The sequence below is a fragment of the Petaurus breviceps genome, unplaced genomic scaffold (genome assembly GCF_028583685.1).
Source record: "Petaurus breviceps papuanus isolate PSGF00001 unplaced genomic scaffold, PetGlider_PUasm1.0 98, whole genome shotgun sequence".
In the NCBI taxonomy this organism is placed as follows: domain Eukaryota; kingdom Metazoa; phylum Chordata; class Mammalia; order Diprotodontia; family Petauridae; genus Petaurus; species Petaurus breviceps.
In genome coordinates this window covers 13850671-13872995 of record NW_027187460.1, presented here as the reverse complement: position 1 = coordinate 13872995, position 22325 = coordinate 13850671, and the positions used below count along the sequence as shown (strand labels likewise).

The 22325-nt window shown below is 37.5% G+C and overlaps 1 long non-coding RNA gene across 1 annotated transcript; it reads right to left on the bottom strand.

Moving 5' to 3' along the window:
- Positions 1-9152: 9152 nt before the first annotated feature.
- LOC138155718 (uncharacterized) lies at positions 9153-9727 on the bottom strand. Its single transcript, XR_011166941.1, has 2 exons — positions 9351-9727; positions 9153-9231 (listed from the first exon to the last, which is right to left on the bottom strand). It is a non-coding gene; the product is annotated as an uncharacterized lncRNA (long non-coding RNA).
- Positions 9728-22325: the final 12598 nt, after the last annotated feature.

Below are 22325 nucleotides of genomic sequence, written 5' to 3'. Positions count from 1 at the left end.
GGTGTCAAAGGTGATTGTGATTGAGAGTCGGGGGAAGGCTGCCTAGGCCTTGATATGGAAATGGTTTTATCTTCTCTTTGGTGATCTGTTTTTTTTCCTCTCTTTGCCATTTCTTTCTCTCACTTGAATTTCCAACAAAGTGGGTGTGTGTGTGTGTGTGTGTGTTTCAGTGTGGGGAATGGATCAGGGGAGGGAATTGTGGCAGCCATGGTTACTACAAAAAATATATGATGGCAGGAACAAACACTTGTCTAAGAGCGACCGAATCCTTGGCTTCCTTCTACTTTTCTTTCCCTCTCCTGAACGCAGGTCAGTGACTAGTGATCCTGAGAAATGGACATTTCCAGTGGCAGTGGCTACCTCAATAGTTCCTAAGTCATGTATTATCTGATTTCCTTCACAGAACAGCACTTTTCAGAGGAGATAACCACTGCCAGATTATCTGGTAGCTGAAGGACAAAAGAAAGTCATGTCCCGAATGATGAGAAGCTCTGGACCTTGGGAGTTACTCATGCAGTGTAGGCCTGAAATAAATGTGAAATATTTGGTCGGCAGTCCCACAAAATTGTCTTTACTTTCCAAGGGGAGTATAATGAGCATAATGTGCCTCTAAGTTGTTTTATGTTTTCTATATTTCTTTGTGTGTGTGTGTGTGCCTAGGAGTTTTTTATGGCTTATGCATTTTCTGTGGTGGAGTAAAAAAGCAGTTGTTCTATATTGAATACCTTTTCTAGAATGGGCCTCAGATTTGGGGGGGAGAAACTAGGTATTAACCATATCTAAGAGTTGTTTTTAGAGGCCGCTAGATGGTTCTGTGGATATAGTGCTAGGCTTAGAGTTAGGAAGACTAACTTTAGGGGTGGGGAACCTGGGGCCTCAAGGACACATGTGGCCCTCTAGGTCTTCAAGTGTGGCCCTTTGACTGAATCTAAACTTCATAGAACAAATCCCCTTAAAGAAAGGATTTGTTCTGTAAAACTTTGACTTATCAAAAGGCTACACACAGGATCTAGCAGGCCACATGTGACTTCAAAGCCACAGGTTCCCTATTCCTGACATAAGTTAACAACAACGAGTTGTTTTAAAAATTTTCCCAAGAGTTTTACTCTAATTTGGTGTCAGAGTCAGTGACAAAGGGTGTAATGCCTATCTTTGTAGTCAACACCTCCAAGCCTATGATGAATCTGACACCATATAAGCCCAAAGCAGAAGTCCATCTGGGCCACAGGGCACACTGGTATTATCTGTCAGGGATATTATTAAAGATATTCATCAGCACACTGGACGGGGTTATTGAATTAATGGCTCTCTGAAGCCTTTTATCTCCAAGACTCTAAGACTTTATGATTCTGAATCTGACTATACATTATCATATCTGATCAAAATCTCTTTATTTAAACATTTTAAGGCCACTTTTTTATCCCTAAGTAAGCACTGCATTCTCTCTTCATCACTTCTTATCCATTATTACCCTCAAGTCCTTTTCTGCCTCACTTTTTCCCAAGACACTGGCTCCCATTTTATATTTATGCTGATTATGATTTCCCCCCAGGTGGATTGCCTTATACTAATCTGTATTAAATCACTAACTTCCGAACACTCTAATTCTTCCTTGTTGTTCTAGCCTCTCTAGGACTTATTATTTCTCAAAACTTCAAATCATCTGAAAATCTAATCAGTTCAGAGTTTGCATTTTCTTCTAAATCAGTGTTTTGGTTTGTTTGTTTGATTTTTTTATAGAGGGGATTCCTGAAAACAGTATACATTAACCCAAAGGAAGAATCTAATAGCAGAGACTCTACTTTTATGTTAGGCTGGGAGGAAATTTCTTTTTTTTATTTTTTAGGGAGGTGAGGAGAGTAATAATACAATATAATGCAGTACAATACAATACATTAGCTCAGTGTTAGATCTCAAAGAATTAGTTCAAAAGCACAATTGCATAGAAACTATACAAGCTGAACAAAAAAGTACGTTTGCATATTAATTAAATCTGACTTTACAGGATTTATTGATAATAAACAATCAATGGCACATGTATAAAACATACAAAGATACATATGCTAATTAGCCCTGCTAGCCCTTCAGTTTCTCAACTATGTATCCTGGTATCTAAGGCAAAGCAGTATGGTAGGGTCCAGGCAGCTCTGCCCCTTAATCAAAGAATCAAGTTATTGATTGTTAGGGATAGTATTGTTCTATACTTAAGAGGGCAAATGAAACTGGATTCTTTTTCAGTTATACTGAGAGTCTCCTGTCTGTAATTTGTTTGATTACACTAATTATGGGCAAATAAGATGAGAAAGCATGTGAAGGTTGGTAAAAATAGAGTTTCTTTAGGGGTAAACAGGGGTACATAGGATGCATTTTCCTGTATCTATGAATTGTTATAACTATTACTGTCTACTTGCCCTCTCCAGGGGAATTGACACAATCTGGCCATTCAAGCATGAAATATAATTCATTAGCACAAACATATATTAAAGCATCGAGTAGGTGTAGAACACTGTTCTAAGGTAGAGGAGATACATAATTTAGATTAAACATAATTTCTTCCAATGATACAGTGTGGTCAGGCCACAACTCCCCTTGGCTCTCAGGACCAATTCCAGGTGCTTCTCGCTTGAGGAATGTGAGACCAATACAAGTTCAAACAAGAAGGCCATAAAGATGAGACCACTCATCAGTCTGACTGATCTCTGAAGTATATGAACACACAGGATAAGTTTGATGAAAAATTTCAGTAAACATAGTTCTGCTGACTAGAGTGCTGATACAACATTTAGGGAAGTACTGATCCAAGGGTTTGCTGCACCCCCTCTTACTGACTCCCAAAAGACAATTGTTAAATTTTCAGTGAGATCATTTACACCTTGGAAATATGCAAATGTTAAAATCAAGAATTGATTTATTGCTTTTATGATTGTCTAGACTTGAGGCAGTGATGGAGAAAATGTTAATAATACAGATTCAATTTAAAAGTGTCTTTTGCCTATACTTTTTTGGGGGAGAGATGGTTGTTAAATATTTACCAGCACACTGAATCTGGTTCCACATCAACAGACATGCAAGTTGCAAGTATACTTTAATGTAAACAAACTGATTCATAAAAATTTGCATTTATACAGAGTATCTATTTAAATTTGAATTTACACAGGACACTGTTCAAATGCAGACTCTTAGAAAAGCTACCCCAGATTTAATGAACCCACTCAAAACCATAACTTCACAAACCCTCACTGATGTTTTTAATTTTTTCGCTAGTCTAAAAGTATATTAGTTTTTTAAAGACATTTATTCAAACAGCACAGTAAATTTTAGAAATCAATTTTTAAATTCCCTTCATGAATGCCTAGGGTACTTTCTATAACACATTATCATATCACCAGTGGAGGAAGGGACACATGCAAAGAATACATCTGAATAGGAACCATGCATGGAGGCGTATAAGAATGAAATGTTAAGTGTGGCCAGGGAGCATTAGGAAAAGGCACACATCAAGAACCACTATGGCAAAGGTGTCCCCTGGAACTGATTGGCCTTTGCTTTACCTGAACTGGGTAGGGTAGCATGCACTTCTGATATAACTTGGCTACATATGATCTGATGATATCATCACACAGCTTTCTACTGTGTGAGAGATGCTAAACATCACACCTCTCATCTCTGCTAGGTATGGTGGGCATCCTGTCTCTGCTGATTTTGTGCTTGCCAAACTTCTTTATGCGATCATCATCTATGTTTCAAGACCTATCAAAGTCTTTGGCAAGGCTCTTGGCTCCCATCTGCTAAGGTGCACTTTCTAAGAATCTTTTCCCTGACAAGGATAGTCTGGCAGTTTTCTCTTGTCTGAATCAACTACCTACCTTATCTAGCTAAAGTAAACCTACAAAAGTGAACCAGAATGTTTTGGGCTAAGGTTAAGTCCATTCTGTTCACTGTCTATATATGGGGCTGATTCAAAGGTCCTAGTTCTAGACAACTCTCTGATTTAAGGTTAGAAATTTTGTAACTCCCATTACTTCCTTATGTGGATATTTTATTCCTAATACTCAAATTGAAGACTACCCAAAAGAAAGTCGATAGATGGTATGTGGAAGCTGGGACTACAAAACCCATTTTGATTCCAAGACATTCATCACTGGCACACAAATGAAGGTAAGTAAATAAGGCTAAGCAAAGAAGACTAAGTGATTGCCCCTCTTCCCAATCCTCCTGGCCCTTATTGCTACCTTTACTATCATTATAAGAACGTAACAAAACCTTTCATTCTTACTGTAGTCTGGCCCACCCAAAACCTCACTGTCACCCTAAAAAATGCACAAGCAAAAGATTATTTCCTTTTCTAAAAGATAATTTCCTTTACAAAGAAAGAGATGATGCTGGATTCCTTTCAGTAGCCAGTAGAGGGATGATGGTACTAGGGGACCTCTAAGGCTTTTTCCTTCTTTGAGATCGTATTAATCCAGTGTTTTCTACTTGTGGGTCAGGGACTTTTAGCAGGGATACAGAGTTATTCCCAAAGGTCCTCAAATCCATGTCCAAATGAAGCACTGTCATTCTGATCTTGACTTAGCTCCAGCAAAATGTCTATTACAAGTCAGTATAATAAATGTGACATAATGAATTAAATTTATAAATATCATAACTTGATGATTATTACTATTTTCTCTATGTATGTAGGTACTCAGAAAAATAAAATACAAATTTACTTAAATTCATTGAATTAGTGCCTTTTGTCATTCTATATTTTCTCAGTTAATGTTCACTATTGGTACAACTCCTATTGCTTGGGATCTATTTTGAGTTTAAAAACTACTGGAAAAAGTTGAGAACCACTGGAGTAATATATTAAATACATGATACAATTTGTAAAGGTTCTAGCTACATGCAGATACAAAAGAATGCATCTTTTCTTAAGTGACATACACCTATGTTCTCCCAGCATGCAAACATATCAGAAGCCCTCTCTGACTGGGTTTACTTAAAGTTCCCTCAGACAAGAGAATGCTTTGTATGTTGAGACAAACACTCAGTTCCCTGAAGAATCATGTGTATACAGGGCTACCCACACCAGTGGGTAAAGGCCACATAGACTGATTTAAAAGTTTTTGACAAAACTCCTAGGACATCTCCCACTCTACTGACAAAATGTCTATACTTGCATCATCACTGCTTTATTTGATAGCAAGGAAAAGAACAGTACAGCTGAACAGGGAAGGAGGTATATTTGATTGTTTGTAATGGGAAATTTCTCTAGCATTTCTACCCTTATGCAAGATAATTGAAATCAGTTTTTAGGTGAGACAAAATGTGAGACAGTTCTTTACAATGCAACAGAGGCAAGTAAAGTAGCACATGTTTAAAATCAGAAAGAACTGCAGAGTGGGTAGTAGGACCCACATCTACCAGGGATCTCAGCCCTTCTGCCACAACAGGAAATACTTGTCCCTAAAAGGCAGCAAAGCTATCCCCTGGAACTTACCCTTCTTCTTGGTTACCACAAGCCATAAAATATCCCAGATAAATAGAGGTGGGAAATTCCTCTGACTTGGTGAATATCTGCAAAACATGGGAATCATCACCCCTGACATTCTGATCAGACATTTTCATAAAAGATAAGGGTGAACAGGGAGAGAGAAGGATTGGTAGCATATCTGTAGAAGCTAAGTGTCATTGTATTCCTGTTGCCTATGTTAGAGTTATATCCTTTTGTTAACTACTGAATGATTTGCAAGAGTCACAGAATCAAATTTGAACTAATGGTCCTTTCCCTCACAAGGGAAGAAACAGTGGCACAGAGAGGTTAAAAAATTTGATCAGGGTCACACCCTGTAAACATTTGAGCTTCAGTTTGAACCCAGATCTACCTAATCCTAGTCTAGTGTTCTACTATACTATGCTGGCTTTTAGGAGTTGTGCTAGATCTCCAGGTAGGGAGGATACTTGGGGAGCATAATAGTCACCCATTTAGGGATTGATAAACTGAAATCCAAAGAAACTTTCCTGAATGGCAGCACCAAGATAGTGGAGTAAAAGCAGAGGCTTGCTTGAGCTCTCCCCTAAATCCTTCCAAATACCTGTAAAAATGACTCTAACCAAATTCTAGAGCTGCAGCACCCACAGAATGACAAAATGAAACAAATCTCCAGTCCAAGAGAGCCTGGAAGGTCAACAGGAAAGGTCTATTGCACCAGACTGGGAGTGGAGTACAGTCTAGCATGGGTGGGACCACAGGACTAGAGCAGGCCTCAGGGTTCTGAATCACTGGAAGCTGTGGCAGTTTCCAGACTTTTGGGGCCACAAACATCAAAGACAGCATAGAAGGTCAGACCTGGGTCAGAGAGTAGCAAGGTAAGTCCCCAACCCCAGGGCAGTGAAGGTGGTGGTGGTGGTTGTGGGGACAGCAACAGCAGTGGTAGTGTCAGCAGCAGCTGCTTCCAAAACTCTGGGCCCACAGACAGTGTGGGAATTGACTGGCTGATCAAAGGGCAATTGTAGAGATCTCTTTGCTGCTGCTGAGGCAGGATTCTCTTGCTTTGCTCTGCTTAGATCTGGGTCCCAGTCCTGGGTGGTGGTCCTGGGGTGAGGAGGAACACTGGCGTGGCAGAGTTTGTGTCAGCAGTGCCTAGGAAATCCTCCTCACAGTTGCAAGGTAGAAAAGAGTGCCTGAGGTCAGTCACAGACCAGAGCACAGGTCAGGAGGGGAGTAACCCCCTTTCCTTTGATCATACCACCTTGGAAGAACTGATAATTTATGGACCCCTAGAAGTATCTATGAAAACAGCTGAATGAAACACCTGAAACTTGGGACACTACATCCACCCCCCACCCCCACCTCTACCCCCACTGGAAACAAAGTCCTACCTTGACAAAGAGTTATGAAGTCAAGAAATTGGCTGGGAAAATTAGCAAACAGTGTAAAAAAACTCAGACTGCAGAATCTTATTTTGGTGATAAAGAAAATCAAAACATACAACCAGGAGATGACAAAGTCAAAGCTCCTTCATCAAAAGCCTCCAAGAAAAATATAAATTGGTTACAGGCTGTGGAAGAACTCAAAAAAGAATTTTGAAAATCAAATAAGAGAAGTAGAGGAAAAACTGGGAAGAAAATTTCCCAAATTCACATGGAAAATTAGTAGTGGAATCAGGACTAATCAAAATCTTTCATGTTTCTGTAGCATTTTATAAGATGCTTGCATGGATGAGAAAGGTGAGAGCTAGAAAGGTTAACTGCATACCCCATGGCACATATTTAATAAATATTAGAACTGGGTCTTTAGACTCTTTTTTCCCTGTACTGTAGCACTCCTAGATCTGCGATTACATGGACTTATTTCATGAATCCTGCCTTTGCCTTGGAAGACACCAATATAGTAGTTGTTGGGGTCAAAGGAGCATTGCAGCTATGGGTGCTGTTCTTTACTCCTGGGTTGATAAGAGTGTTGCCAGACAGTGAGTTTCTGGTACTAGGAGATATTCCATGAATAATGTGGAATCCCTGGAGAGTTCAGAGACCCAGACTTTTAATTAAAGAAAGAGGAGAATCCCAGACAGTGTCAGCTTTGGGGTTGACTCTCTCGCAAGGTAAGCTAATGAGAGTGATTTGGGAACCTGCCCTCAAAAGTGAGCCCTCTCTGCATAAGCTCAGAGTTCAGGATGCCAGACCAGAATACAATTCTAACTCCTCTGCTCCTTCTACTCTGCCATGCTACTTTTCAAGAATCCCATCTTCCTAACTTCTGGTCTGGAGGCACAACTGGGGACATAAAAAGAAGACATACCAGGGACAAGAAAATTATCTTTAATTATATGAAGACTTGCCATTTGAAAGATGAATTAGATTGTTGTGACTGACAGTGTGAGGACAAGTGGATGGAAGTCACAAAAAGGTAAATTGACCCTTGGTATAAGGAAAAGACCTCCTAACAAGTAGAGTGTCCATAAATGGGTCTTTGGATCACAGATCTCGAACTAGGGGGGATCTAGGATGTCATATCATCCAAGTCTATCATTATATAACTGTGGGAACTGAGGGCCAGGGAGGGTAAGTGAATTATGATGAATCCTACAACTGGCAAATGTCTGAGGAAGGTCTTCAACCCAGGCATTCTTCATATGAAATATAATTCTCTATCCATTCATCTCGGCTATGCCTCACAAAGGATTCTTAGACTCTGGGTAGAGTTCAGAGGGTTAGTGAACTTTTAAAATAGATTTTGATAACTATATTTTAACATAATTGTTTTCCTTTGTAATCTTCTATATTTTATTTTAAGCATTTCAAAAAAATTATTCTGAGAAGGGGACCCAAAGATTTCTCTAGATTACCAAAGGGTCTGTGTTACATGAAAAGGTCAAGAAAGTCTGCTTTGGTGGAATGGGCTGCTTCAGGAGGTTATGGTCAGAGGTCTTTGAAAAGAATCTGTGGGTCTACTTGTTGGGGAGGTCGTAGAGGGAATTTTTTCAAGGATGGATAGGATTGTGTGCTCTCTGAGAATCCTTCTGACTCTTAAACCCTAGGATGCTGAGATAATATAAGTTGTTCATTACAACAATCATGAGCCTACTTAGATTTCCAAAACCTTGTTCTCCATAAGCCTGTCTCCTGTGGCAGAGAATTGGTCCAGTCTGAATATAGTTAGTTTAAAGAAGAAAAATGCATATATGCAAGTTTTTCCAATTCTATACCTCAAATCTCACCAAGAGTTGTGCCTAGGAGTGGGAAGATAACTGGATTTCCATATGTTAACTTTTTATCTTCATCCGCTAAAAACTTCAATAGCAAGTTAATACAGTATATTTGGTGACATTACACCTTTTACAATTCATATAACAAAAATGACCAAGTTAAATAAAAATTAAATGAATTTGAATTGTTTTTTTTTAATTTTGTGAGGAGGGGTCTATTTTAAGAACCAATCAGGATGACTATGTGGGTAATCTAAGCAGCTGGTACACAATCACTTGGTAATATTATGCAATTTGAACTTCCTCTTGCAGAAACATGTCCATTTGAGAATCAATGCAATAATCTTCTCATTGCCAAAAGAATAATCCACAAGTTCAGCGGACCAGTTAGAGCCATTCAAAATCAATTATGGTTTCATAGGCCCATGAAGGATGGCTAAAGTTAGAGAAAATATGATGCTATTTCTTATTTGAGCCAAGGAGTAAAAAGCAATGAATCCATTCAAGAAGGTACAATCTCCGAATTTTTTTGTGATGGCTTTCAAGGGCAATGAAAAACAATAAGGCAAATTAAATGTAAGCATTAGAAGCCTGGTTATTATAATACAGATATGCTCAAGTATATAGAACAAAAATAAAAATTTATCAATCACTTACCATATTCAAAGCACTGATATTCTTATTGAGTAAAAACAAAGTCCATGTCTTTAATTGAATCAGAGCTCACAATCAAATGGGGATGTCACTAAAAATAAATAGTAATAATATACAATATTACATATGTGTTTCAGAGACCTATAAAAACATCTGCTCTGTGCAGTCTTAGAGGGAAGTAATTATTAAGTGTGTACCTCTTTGTCATTCAATAATTAGCATATATGACATAACATAGGCAATACTAAAGAGAAGGTCCAGCCTTAGAATTTTAAGAAAGAAATACATTTCTTCACCACTTTGTCCCAATTCTGTACTCTTCTACCTTCTTGGTGATATGCTTACCACCACTATCACCTGTCTTTGACTTTATACCCTTCCCTTGTTCAAAACTCACTCACAGGATTTCATTTTCTATTAGCCATTTGCACCTTAGTATAAATCAACAAGCTTATAAGGACTTAATATTTTCCAGCTACTGTTTTAAATGCTGAGGATGTAAAGACAAAAATAAAACATTTCTTTATCTTAAAGAGCTTTCATTCTATTGGGAGAAACAGAAAGTTAATTTCTAAGGATATACAAAAGACATGTATCATTTCTGCCTGAAACTAGAATTCTATCCATAAAGGGAATTACTAGTGAGATGCTGCTCTGCCAATGTAGAGTAGCATCTGATTTTCAACTTATGGTCTTAAGGAGTCGCTAAGTGGCATTGTGATTTGTGATTTAGGGAAAATGTGTCAATCACATAACCCAAGTAAACTTTTTCTTTCATTCATTCATTCACAGCTGATGAGACTCATGTGTGTATGTGTGTGTATGACCAGTTGAAATGTGAATAGAAAAACCCAGAAGTCCTAAGAACTAATCAGAGTGTGCATGGCCTAGAGTCCTTAGGGTATATCAGTGAATCATATGACAGGGCCCAGGAGTGTGGTGGTACATCAGCCGAACAGGGCAAATGGTAAAGCATATCTTCTACCTTACTAGAAGTACTCCATTAGGTGACTTCTTATTCTTGCATCCCAGGCCATCTCCAGTCATCCTGAAGAATATCTAACTGCTAGACCCAGATGGCTCTAGAGGAGAAAGTGAGACTGGTGACCTTACACAGCCCTCCCTCACTCAAATTCAAGTCATCTCATAATTTCCCTGATATTATAGTACTCTTCAAAAATGAAGGACAAACACAAAAACAACAGTTCATCCAAACTGATCAGAGTGAATAATGAGTAATAAGTTATTATTTGATAAAAATGGTGAAGGGGAACCATGGTTTGGTTAACCATATTCCCTCTATAAGGCAGGGGGTGTGGTAGAACTCTTCTCAACATCATTGGGAAGGGGAGAAGTAGGACTGAAACTCTGAATGGAATGAGAATTCTGAGTTCCATCCCATAGGAGCGGAAATAGAGGTAGGATGGTCAATTTCTGACAAGAAAGGAAAAAGGGAATGGAGTAGAATGGTTTGGAGAGAAGGGTTTCCAGGTGGGACTTGCTTTCCTAAGTCCTCCATAAGCAGATAAGTTCTAAGGTGAAGGGAAAGAGGAGGAAGTTCCCACCTTTAGTAGTGGGCCACTGCTGTCCTACATCCTAATGGACTGATTAGGGGGTGGATCTAGGACTTAGCAGAGAGTAGTTGGGTAGGAAGAAGGAAGAGCCTCCTTTTCCAATGTCAGGTCATTTGATAGATCGACCTTTCAGCAACTCCTTAAACAATTAGTTTGTTCTCATTGTGACTAAAAAAAGATGTTCTGATTTTCCAGGATCAGCATTCAGTTTCTAACATGCATTCAATATATTTGTGTGAAGAGAGGCACTTTTTTCCACTAGTATTTGTGTGAATGTGAACTGGTTGTGTTTCATTTTAGCAAATAGAAATTGCTTTATCTATTACTGCACTTTCAACCTTTAGGGAGAAGCTGCTCTATTATTTTTCCTTCAAAATCTTGCTATATGAATCTGGAACTTGATAACTTCACCTATAAATAGCTTAACAACACTATTCTCTCTCAAGAATGAAATTTTTACCCCCAAACATTTTTTTATTTATAAATCTCCATGAAAGTTTTACATCAAAATCTCCTTGTGACATAGAAGTGACCATGGAATCAGTCAGTCATCAAATCAGCATTTTTAAGGACTCACTATGTATCAGACCCTGGGTCTCAAATGATGTACCCACAGAGCATTAGCTCTGATAGATTCTAACTAGGTGAAAAGACTGATTTTTTTTGTTTAGTTGTTTTCAGTCCAACTCTGTGATTTCATTCTTGGTTTTCTTGACAAAAATACTGAAGTGGTTTGCCATTTCCTTCTCCAGCTCATTTTATAGATCAGGAAACTGAGGCAAAAAGTTAAGTGACTTTCCCTGGGTCACATAGCTAATAAGTGTCTGAGGACAGATTTGAACTCAGATCTTCATGATTCCAGGCTTCTATCTTTATCCACCTAGTTGCCCCAAGACTTTGAATAGGATCCAGGAAAGAATTGTGCGTGTCTCATCAGAGGACCCTCCTAAATGTGGAGAAGTTCACATCACCAGAAGACCAGCACTCAGTTAATCCATTATTTCTGTCTTGGCAACACATTTACATACATATGTACATACATACATAGGGGAGAGAGGGAGAGAGAGAGAGAGAGAGAGAGAGAGAGAGAGAGATTATATTCCTCTGCAAAAAAAGGGGATTGCATTTTGTACCAGTGGGAGAGTGCCTGAAACAATGAAAGCATAGTACTTCAAGTATTCAAGGTGGAACTATGATAAATTGGACTTCTTTGTCTGTAAAATACTCTCCAGCTCTAACTTTCTATGGTCCTTTGAACTAGTGATAGATAATCCCTTGCAGTTAAGCAGTATATCACCCTACATCATGCTCATAGTCTCTGAAGGTACAGAGCTAACCCTCTAGTGAGAGAAGGGGATGGGGATGAAGATATGTATTTATTGCTCAATATTCCATTATCTGCATATGTTCAGTGGCTCATGTGGAAACCAGCCAAGTTTGCAAAACAGCATACCTATCTTCTCAAATGTGGAAAACTGTTAAAGACTGTTCAAACCCCAACTGAAGCACACTTTGAAAGTGAGCTATTAGCAATGCAAATGTTAAATTTAAATCACAGTCTGTTAAAACTGGAAAAAAGTAGAGATTATCTCATCCAAACCTTTCATTTTCTTTGAAAAATGAAAGAATCTAACCTGATGAAATTCTTCTCCCTTTAAAATTCTATGTTGCGTGTTCTACCTTTATTACATCTAATACTACTATTCCATATTTTAACATTTCATATTCTAATTTTCTAAGTTCCATGGTCCTTCTAGATCTAACATTCTTTGTTCCAAGGTCTCTTCTATTATTAACATTAATTAATTAATTAATCTACTGGCCTTTCCTCTGCTTCCCTAATACCCACAACAGCCAGGTGCTTCCACTTAACTCCAATTATGGGACCTCAGCCTTGTTGAGGACTGACTTCCTCCTAAATCAATTGATCAGTTAGTCAGTTAACAAGGAAGCATTAATTACTATATGTCTAGCACTGTACTAGAAACAATAAGTGAAAGGGAAAAAAACATTAATTCCCCCAACTGGAAGTGATCTCTCATGCTTTTGAATTCCTATTATGCTTTGTCTATGCCACTAAAATTCTACTCTAGTGCATCACCAAGTTGTGGAGGGGACTGTAGGTTATTGTAGACCATGTTAGTGCAACAAAAGCTTTGGTAAGCCCCACCAAGATCAAAAGGTCAGATCAGGAACTAGGTAGAGGGATAGATGTATCTCTATATACGATATGGTTCTACGGACATGAACAAATGCTTCTTCTATATACATACATACATAATCCATATATATATGTACATACAAGTTTTATTTATTTACATACCCATGCATATTTGCTTGTATGTATACATTCACACATATCTATCTATCTATCTATCTATCTATCTATCTATCTATCTATCTATTTATCTATCTATCTATGCATACACACACATATATTTGAGTTTATGTATTTGTGTGTACATATATATATAACATATATTATATACACACACACAAATACTTATAGAGACATCTTTATGTAGAAATTTCTCTGTCTATATGGGCATATATATGTATTTTTAAAGCATTTATTTGTTGAACATTTATTAAACATCTATATGTAGATATATGGATAGATAGTAACTGTAAACCAGATAGTAGATATAGATGATGTAGAGACAGAGATAATCTTCCTATATCTATATTACACAGAGAAACAGCTAGTTTTGTAGTGGACAGATTGCTGAAAGTGAAGTTAGGAAGACCCAAGTTCTAATCCTCTTAAAAATATGATGTGATGTGCTTGAATATTTGAAGGGGTTTTTTTTCTTGTTCTTTGGCCTACACTGGTAACTTCTTGAACTTCTCATATGTGATCCAATATCTTCACAAAGTGAATTTTCAGAAGTTGCTGTAATAAAAATCAAGAACCATGCAAAAATCAGTTTAGAAGAGGAAAAAAGGGTGGTGGTATCCAGTATGATTCCAAGGTCTGAGAAGATGCACAGCATCCCCAGTGATTGCATCTCATTGGTAATTGTGGTTATTTACTAAAATGTAAAAATATGTTTTCTTTCAATTTATGCAAATTTTTTAATGTTTATTGAATTTTTGGAATCAATAAAATGGAACTTTTAGGTATTTCTTTTGGTCTAGGGGTGAAGTGAAAAAATTAGTGAGACTTTGAGGGTACTATGAATGGAGAAAGTTGGGGAACTTCCATCTAAAGCAGTATGACCTTGAACAAGGCATTTATTTACTCTCAATCTCATTTTTCTTATCTGTAAGATGGGGATCACAATAACAACTACCTCAAAAAGTTTTAGCACAAGATCAAATAAAATTATATATCTAAAACACATTTCAAACCTTTAAGTAGGTGAGCTCTTATTTTTACGTTGTCAATTTGTCTTATATTTATATATATATATATATATATCAATATGTCTTATTTTTATATATGTTAACAATTCAAGGATCAGCCTAGCTAAGGATAAAGAGGACCCCTAGAAAAGGACCACCAGCTCCTGGAAATATCTACCTTCCATTGAAGCTTTTGTGTATTTATCTAATCTCTTTCCAGTCTCTGTAACCTCTTTTAAAACAGTTATGTCTTATTCATTTTTGTATCCCTGAGAGCATCTAGAACAAATCTTGCATAAACAGGAGCCCAATGAATATTTAAGAAATAAATGAAGGCAGTGAATAATTAACAGCACCCATCCTGAGGTCATTTTCCATTTTTGTCAGCTCCTCCCACCTATTCCCTTACTTGCTTTGCCCTTTACCTTCACCAACAGCACATTTCCCAGTCCCTCACCGTTTTATTGATGTTGGACCCTTTGACATGCTCTGACTTCCACTGTTTGTTCTTCTGCTTTCTGTTTGCCCACCTGATATTCTGCCATGCTGGACCTTGTTCTTCCTCTGCTTTGCCTGTCTGTGACATACCTATTTGGCTATCTCTCTCTTCTCCTAACACTTAATATCTGACTCATCTCTCAAGGTCTGTTTTTGTTGTCCCTGATCAGTTGACAGTCCTAGAGCCTCATCTACACTTGCCCATGCTCAGTATGATTCTTCTTTCTGTCACTAATGTATTCATTGTAAAATTTCACATTCCTTTGTTAGTCTGGTTCTTGTGAATTTTTGTCCTAACTCCATTAGTGTGCTTCATAAAAGACTATCCATGGCTTCCAAATCCAAATGCATCTTGTCTAAGAAGGACATACGTATCTGATGCTTTTGCCTCCCCCCACCTGCTTTTTCTGATTATCCATTCATCCATCCAACCATCCATCCATCCATCCATCCATCCATCCATCCATCCATCCATCCATCCATCCATCCATTCATCTATCTATCTATATCTTTATGTACCTGTTTGTTAACATTCTGCCTTCTCCATTACAATGTAAGTTCACTGAAGGCAGAAGCTGTTTTTCAATCAATAAATAACATTTATTAAGCCTTTACTATGTGCCAGACACTGTGCTAAGCTCTGAGGCTACAAAAAAGGCAAAAATAAAACCAGTCCCTGCCCTCAAGGAGCTTACAGTCTAATGGGAGAGACAACGTGTAAACAAATATATATGAAGCAAGGTTTTTACTTTTGTTTCCTCAGCACTTAGCACAGAGTAAGAGTTTAATAAATGTTTGCTGATTGATTACAATTAACTGAACAGCTACTATGAAAGATAAGGCAGTCTAGTGGGAAAAGGGAAAGGTTTTAATGGAAAGAACCAGGGTTTAGCACAGATGATCTAGTTCAAATATTTGCTCTGCCACTTTCTGACAGATTGTGTGATCTTGACCTCCAGGCAAATCATTGAAGTTCCCTGGGCCTTTTACTCAACTATAAAAGCAAGGAATTGGACTAGATTGTTTCTAAGGTTCCTTCTAGCACTCATCTTGTGATTCTGTGAATAGAATTAGGAACTCTCCAGCTAAAGATAACTTATGAGATGCTGGATTGCAAGGATTGACCATGCAGTGTTATACATGAGTCAATAGACTTGTGAGTACAAAATCTAGAATTCTCTTGATCTAGCTCAATATCATTGCTCATACAATACCAAACCCTTGGTTCTTGAAGGCTCTCACCTATTACTTAGTCCCTGAAATTTTGTGGGGCTCCAAATTTTGACCCAAATTCTTCTGACATTTCTACTCCCTCTGGTCCATTCTGTATCATAATCTATAAACCCAGATACTGAGTTTGACTTCCTTTTCAAATTTAACCCTTTCACCTCTAAGGCCAGAATCCTTGAGCACCATCCTTTACCTGGACATATTATGATCCTGTCTCCAACCTCAGCATGTGGTCTATACCACAACATAACAGTTGAGTATTTTCCCTAGTACCTCCAACAAAATAAAGCTTTAGTCAGAACCATAGAACCTTTCTAGACACAGGTCTCTAGTCTCAGCCCTGATTATAACAACACAAATGTAACTCCCATTTCACAGTTATTTGGCTGAATTTTTTTCTCATGAGAATCACACAACATCTTAGAATAGGAAGGGGTCTCAAGGGTCACCTACCTATTGTAGCTGAATAGGAAATGTCTCTACCACATTCTCAATATATAGTCATCTAGTTTTCACTTGAAAAATATCTCCAGGAAGACAAACTATTACCTCCCTGGGTAAGTGTACTGATGTGGGGCATCCTTAGTTATTAGAGTTTTTCTTTGTATTAAGCTTATACGTATACATCTCTGAAACTTTCACTTTTTGCCCTTTGTTCTGTCCTCTAGGACCAAGGTTTGATAGCAGCTATTATTCTGCTCTTTTGCACTAAGTCTTATCTTCTCTAGACTAAATATCCTTTGCTCCTCCAGACCATCCCCATGTGGCATCACCTCAAGGATCTCCACTATCATAACCATCCTCTTTTGGACATTCTTCAGCATAGTGATGCATTTCCTTAAGTGCAGTGTACAGAACTAAACACAATCCTCTAGATGTGACCTGACTCTAGCAGAATACAGTGAGATGCTTGTCTCCTTCATTTTAAACTCTGTGCCTCTCAATACAACCTAAATTTGTATTAACTTTTTGGCTGCTATTCCACTATTGAGTCATAGAGAGCTTTCAGTTCACTAAAATCCCCAGATGTCTTTCAGATGCACTGCCATCTAGTTATACCTCCCCCATTTTGCGTTTCTGAAGCTGATTTTTTTAACCCAAGTGCAGGACTTCACATTTCTTCCTATTATGTTTATCCTTTTTATAATCATTTATCATATTAGCCTTTGGGGGTCTTTTGAGATCCTGATTCTATCATTCAAATGTATTAACTATCTTTTCCAGTATTGGATCATCCACAAATTATATGAGCACACTATCTGTGACTTTATCCTGATCACTGATAAAAATGTTACACAGGACAGGACCATAAATGGTCATTGCCAATGTTGTTCTATATATCTCTTCCCAAACTGACATTGGACACAGGACTTGACCTGTCCCTCTGTAATCTACAATTCCCACAACCTGATCTTTGAGTCTAGTCAATTCAAACACATCTAATTCTTATATCATCCAGCCCATATGGCAAAAAACAGCATGAGATAACTTTGGAAATTTTATTTTATTTTTCTTAAGCTCAGATAAACAATATTTGCAGCATTCTTGGTATTTACCAGTCTAGTAGGCTCATCACAAAAGGAAATAAGGTTAACCTGGCATGACCTATTTTTGATGAACCCATACTGGCTTTTGGTGATCACTGCTTCCTTTTCTAGCTATTTGTACTCTGTCTGCTTAATAATAAAGTATAGAATGTTGATAATAAATAAAATCAAAACTCCATTCTCTCGTGTCTTTTAAAAACTAGAACATTTTCTCTTCTCCATTCCTGCAGTATCTTTTCCATTATTTATAACCTTTCAAATATCACTGACAGTAATCCAGTAATGACATGCACGAGCTCTTTCACTACCCTGGGATATAATTCAGATTGTTCAGTTGACTCAAACTTTTCAAAGGCATCTAGCTATTCTCTTTATATTTCTTTATTTATCTTAGGTTTAAATTTACTAATTTTGTTTGGTCCTTCCCTCTCCATTGATTATTCTCCTTTACTGAGGAAATAGAACCTTACTTTGAAATCAGAGAGAGGAAATTTCTAAAAGAATGGGAAATATCATGAATAATCTTAATGCCAAGGAAAAGGTGACTAAGAAGACATTAAGAATCAGCAATCCCAAACCAATGTAGGGAGTCTAAATGAATGGAGAAAATAAATCTAAGCCAATGGAAGGAACAGCCCCAGAGATGGAGCAAGTTGTTAAGTATAATACAAGGAGCACAGAGGACTTTGAATGAGATCAGGTGGGCTTTTTTGGTGGGTTTGCCTCTGATCTTAACCAATTATTCTGCTGAAGATTTGTTTACAATGACTGGATACACTTATTGACACCTTCCAAGAAAGAGGAACAAAGCAACAAAGAATTCCTTTCTTCAAAAACCAACAAAAACCACTCTCCTAGAAAGCACTCCAATTGGGTACTTTACCAGTATCTAAATAAATTAAAACTACATAATATAATGAAACCATAGTACTCCTTTTAAAAAAATCACCAATCCCTATGTCTACTTTGTAATTTCTTCAAAAGCTTTAAGAGAATTTGTCTATATAGTGTAGACGATCAATCCTCAACTTTCTATTGTGGTCTTTGCCCTTAAGAAATTCACACTCTAATAGGAAAGACAGTATGCAACAACTATGTACATAGAATACACACACACACACACACACACACACACAGTAGGTCCCCATTACAATCATATTAATGACTAATTTTTTGCAAATGAATTTGTTTGGCCATAGAGTCAATCAAGTCAGCTCAAGTGACAAACTGTTGGGTACTCTGATCACTGCTGTTGAATACACATTTCTGATGAGACACAATCCCTGAACTCACATATAGTCAGTCTAGTAGTGGGAAAAGATAGAAATGCCTAAGCAATGCCAATGCAGACTGTTTCATGAGAAATTCAAAATGAGAGGAAGGGGCAATCGCATACCTAATGGAATGGGGATTAATCAAGGCTACTCGGAGGAGTGACATTTGATTGGTGCTTTAAAGGATTCATAGAAATTGTACAGGATGAAAAGGACAGAAAGGAAGTGCACTTCAGGCACAGGGAATCTTGTGAGCAAAACATGACTTCAGACAAGCATAGGATGTATCTTGAGAGAAGGCAAACTTTTCTGAATCATAGAGTATGTAGGAGGGAATGATGGAAGGGAGTGAGCATTTATTAAGCACCCATTATGTGCTAGACATTATGCTAAATGCTTTAGCTCTATTACCTCATTTGATCCTCAAAACAACCATGTGAGGTAGATGCAAATATTATACACATTTTACAGTTGAGGAAATTGAGGCAGATATCAGTTGCTTGACTTGACCAGGATCACACAATAAGTAAATGTCTGAAAGACTGGATTTGAACTTGGGTTTTACTCAACCCAAGGTCAGTGCTCTATCCATAGGGCCATATAGCTGTAATAAATTTAAATGTAATAAGAGGTGACAGCTTGCAGAGGTTCCCAAATGCTTTGATTTGTAGCTGACAAGGGTAGAATGATTTTTTTGAGTAAAGTAATGCTGTGATTAAGCCTAGACAGAAAGATTAATACAGTAGCACTGTGAAGAATAAAGTAGAAATGGGATGGGAGAATGTGGACCTATTTCAAAACCAAGTAGGCAAATGGCAATAAGGGCCTTTACTAGGTGTTGAAAGTGGGAATAGAAGGGAGGGAATGCATTCAAGAGATATCACAGAGGTAGAATCAACAGGACTTGGTAACAGATTGGATATGAAAGTGAGGGAAAAGGATGAGTCAAAGATAACACCATACACCAAACATGGGCGAACCAGTGAATCATGATACCAATGACAGAAATAGAGAATTTAGAAGGAGGAACAGATTTGGAGGGAAATATAATAAATGACTTTAGTCATATTGGGCTTTATCTTTCTTATGGGACCTAGAGAGGGCACACAGATTGCCAGAGATGCGTCTCTAGAGAGGTCAAGGCTGCAGTTTTAGATTTGGTAATTGTCTGTATAGAGATGTTTGTTAAAACTTTCAAGAGTAAAGGTTTTTGCCAAGGGAGAAAATATAGAGGTAAAAGAAGAGTGCTAAGGACAGACATTTGTGCAACACCCACTTCAAGAATTTGGGAAGAGAGCAATAAAACATAAGGGGACAGAGAGAAGAGGAGTCATTAGAGGGGTAGAGAACCAAGAGACTATAATGTCTTTGAAAGCAAGGAAGGAGAGATTATCAAGAATGAAGGAGTGATCAAATATGGAAAGAGTTCAAAAACAATCAATAAAGATAAGAACTTTTATAAGGCTTTTGAATTTGGGATTAAGAAGTCACTGGTGTCCTTTGTGAAAACAATTTCAGTAGAAAAATGGGTAGGATCAGAAGCCTTATTGACAGTGTTTAAACAGAGAGCATAGTGAGGAAGAGGAAGTATCAGGTTTGGACAACTTTCTTTACAAGTTTGGCAATGAAGTTGAAGAGAGAAATATGATTAATATTTAGATGGACTAGAAATTTAAGGGAAAGGTTTTATTGTTAGGACTATTGATGCTGTTGATGCTTTAATCAAGGAGAACTACACATTTTTTTTTGTTAGGGATTGTGAAAGGAGCAGAAATTGAAGATGCATGAGAGAGAATAGATGAATGCCAGAGCAAGGTCCTGACGGAAGTAGTAGGGGATAGGATCAAGCGTACAGTTATGCTCCTCCAACACAGGGGAAGAAGAAAATAGATGGTGAGCTTGAGATCTTTTGAGTGGTTCACGAGGAGAGCGGAGGGAAGGTTCGTCATATAGCCTCAGTCTTTTCAGGGCTATAGGAGACTGAATCATCTGCTATAAATCCATTAAAATCTTCAGATGTTTTTCACATGAATAATGCTATTTAGTGTCATCTCGTCTATCATGTATATGCATTTGATCTTTTTGCCCAAGTAGAGAACTTTGGCTATATTTCATCTTATGAAATTTGTCCTGTCATTCTAGCTTATTAAATTTTTTTGGATCATCATTTGGTTGCCCAGGTTATCTCTCCTCCCAGTTTCCTGTCACCTACACATTTCATAATCATGCCTTCCAAGCTTTTCTGTAATGATCTAAATGTCAAACAAAAAGCATCAAAGGATATCTCCTTAGGGCACTTCGGTAAAGCCCTCCCTCCTGGTTAATAGTAATCCTTTAATCACTGCTGTTCAGGTTTGGTCTTTCTACCAGTCCAAATTGAAATAGCAGTATTATTTTCTAGCTCACAGCCCTCCTCCAGTACCCAAAATAGCATACAATACTTGGGTATATTATACCTATAGCACTTCTCAATCTTATGATCTTTATTCTGTGATCACTATGGAGATGTCTAAGGTTTGAGGAAGGCAATGTGTGTCTGAAATGGAGTGGAGAAGGATCTAAGACCACAGGTTGAAAGCTGGAAGGGATGGATTGCATGTAGATTTGGAGCTGGAATGATCCTTGGAAGCCATCTACTCCAGCTCCTTCATTTTAAAAATGAGGAAACTGAAGCAGAGTTAAGTGACTTGCCCAGCATCACATAGCTTATAACGATCTGAGGTCAGATTTGAATTCAGATTTTCCTGACTCCAGGCCCAGCACTTTATCTACTGCATCACCAGATGCCTATGCTTAAAAAATATCAGAGAGAGGGGAAAAAGTTATTTATATATATATATATATATATATATGTACATATATATATATACCTTTTCCCCTGTATATATGTACATATATACATATACACATACATACAAATGTTAAAATATTATAGCCGCTCTTTTTCATGGTGGTTAAAAAAGTTGGAAACTAAGTAGAATAGAGGATGGCTGAACAAACTGTAATATAAAAATATAATGGAATGCTATTGTGCTGTAAGAAATGAGAAAATAGATGATTTAAAGATTCATGGAAAGACTTTTATGAACTGATGCAGAAGAAAGTGAGTAGACCTAGCAGAACAATTTGTATTATGGAATCAATATTACAAAACACTGAAGACTTGCAAAAATTAATGAGGAACAAAATAAACAGAATCAGGAAAATCTATATAATAACACTATAAAATAACTTTGATAAGACTTAAGAAGTCTGATTAATGGAATAATCATCCTTGACTCCAGAGGCCTTATGATGAGACAAGCTATTCACCTTCTTAGAGAGAAGGGACCAGTTCAGGCTCTGAATGAGACATCTTTTTGAACACAGCCAATGAGTGAATTACTTTTGCTTGACTATACATGCTTATTAAAACAAATGTGTTTTAATCCTCTTTTTTTTTTAAAAAGCAATTGGGGTTAAGTAACTTGCTAAAGGTTACACGGCCAGTTATTTCTAGGTGTGGTGCTA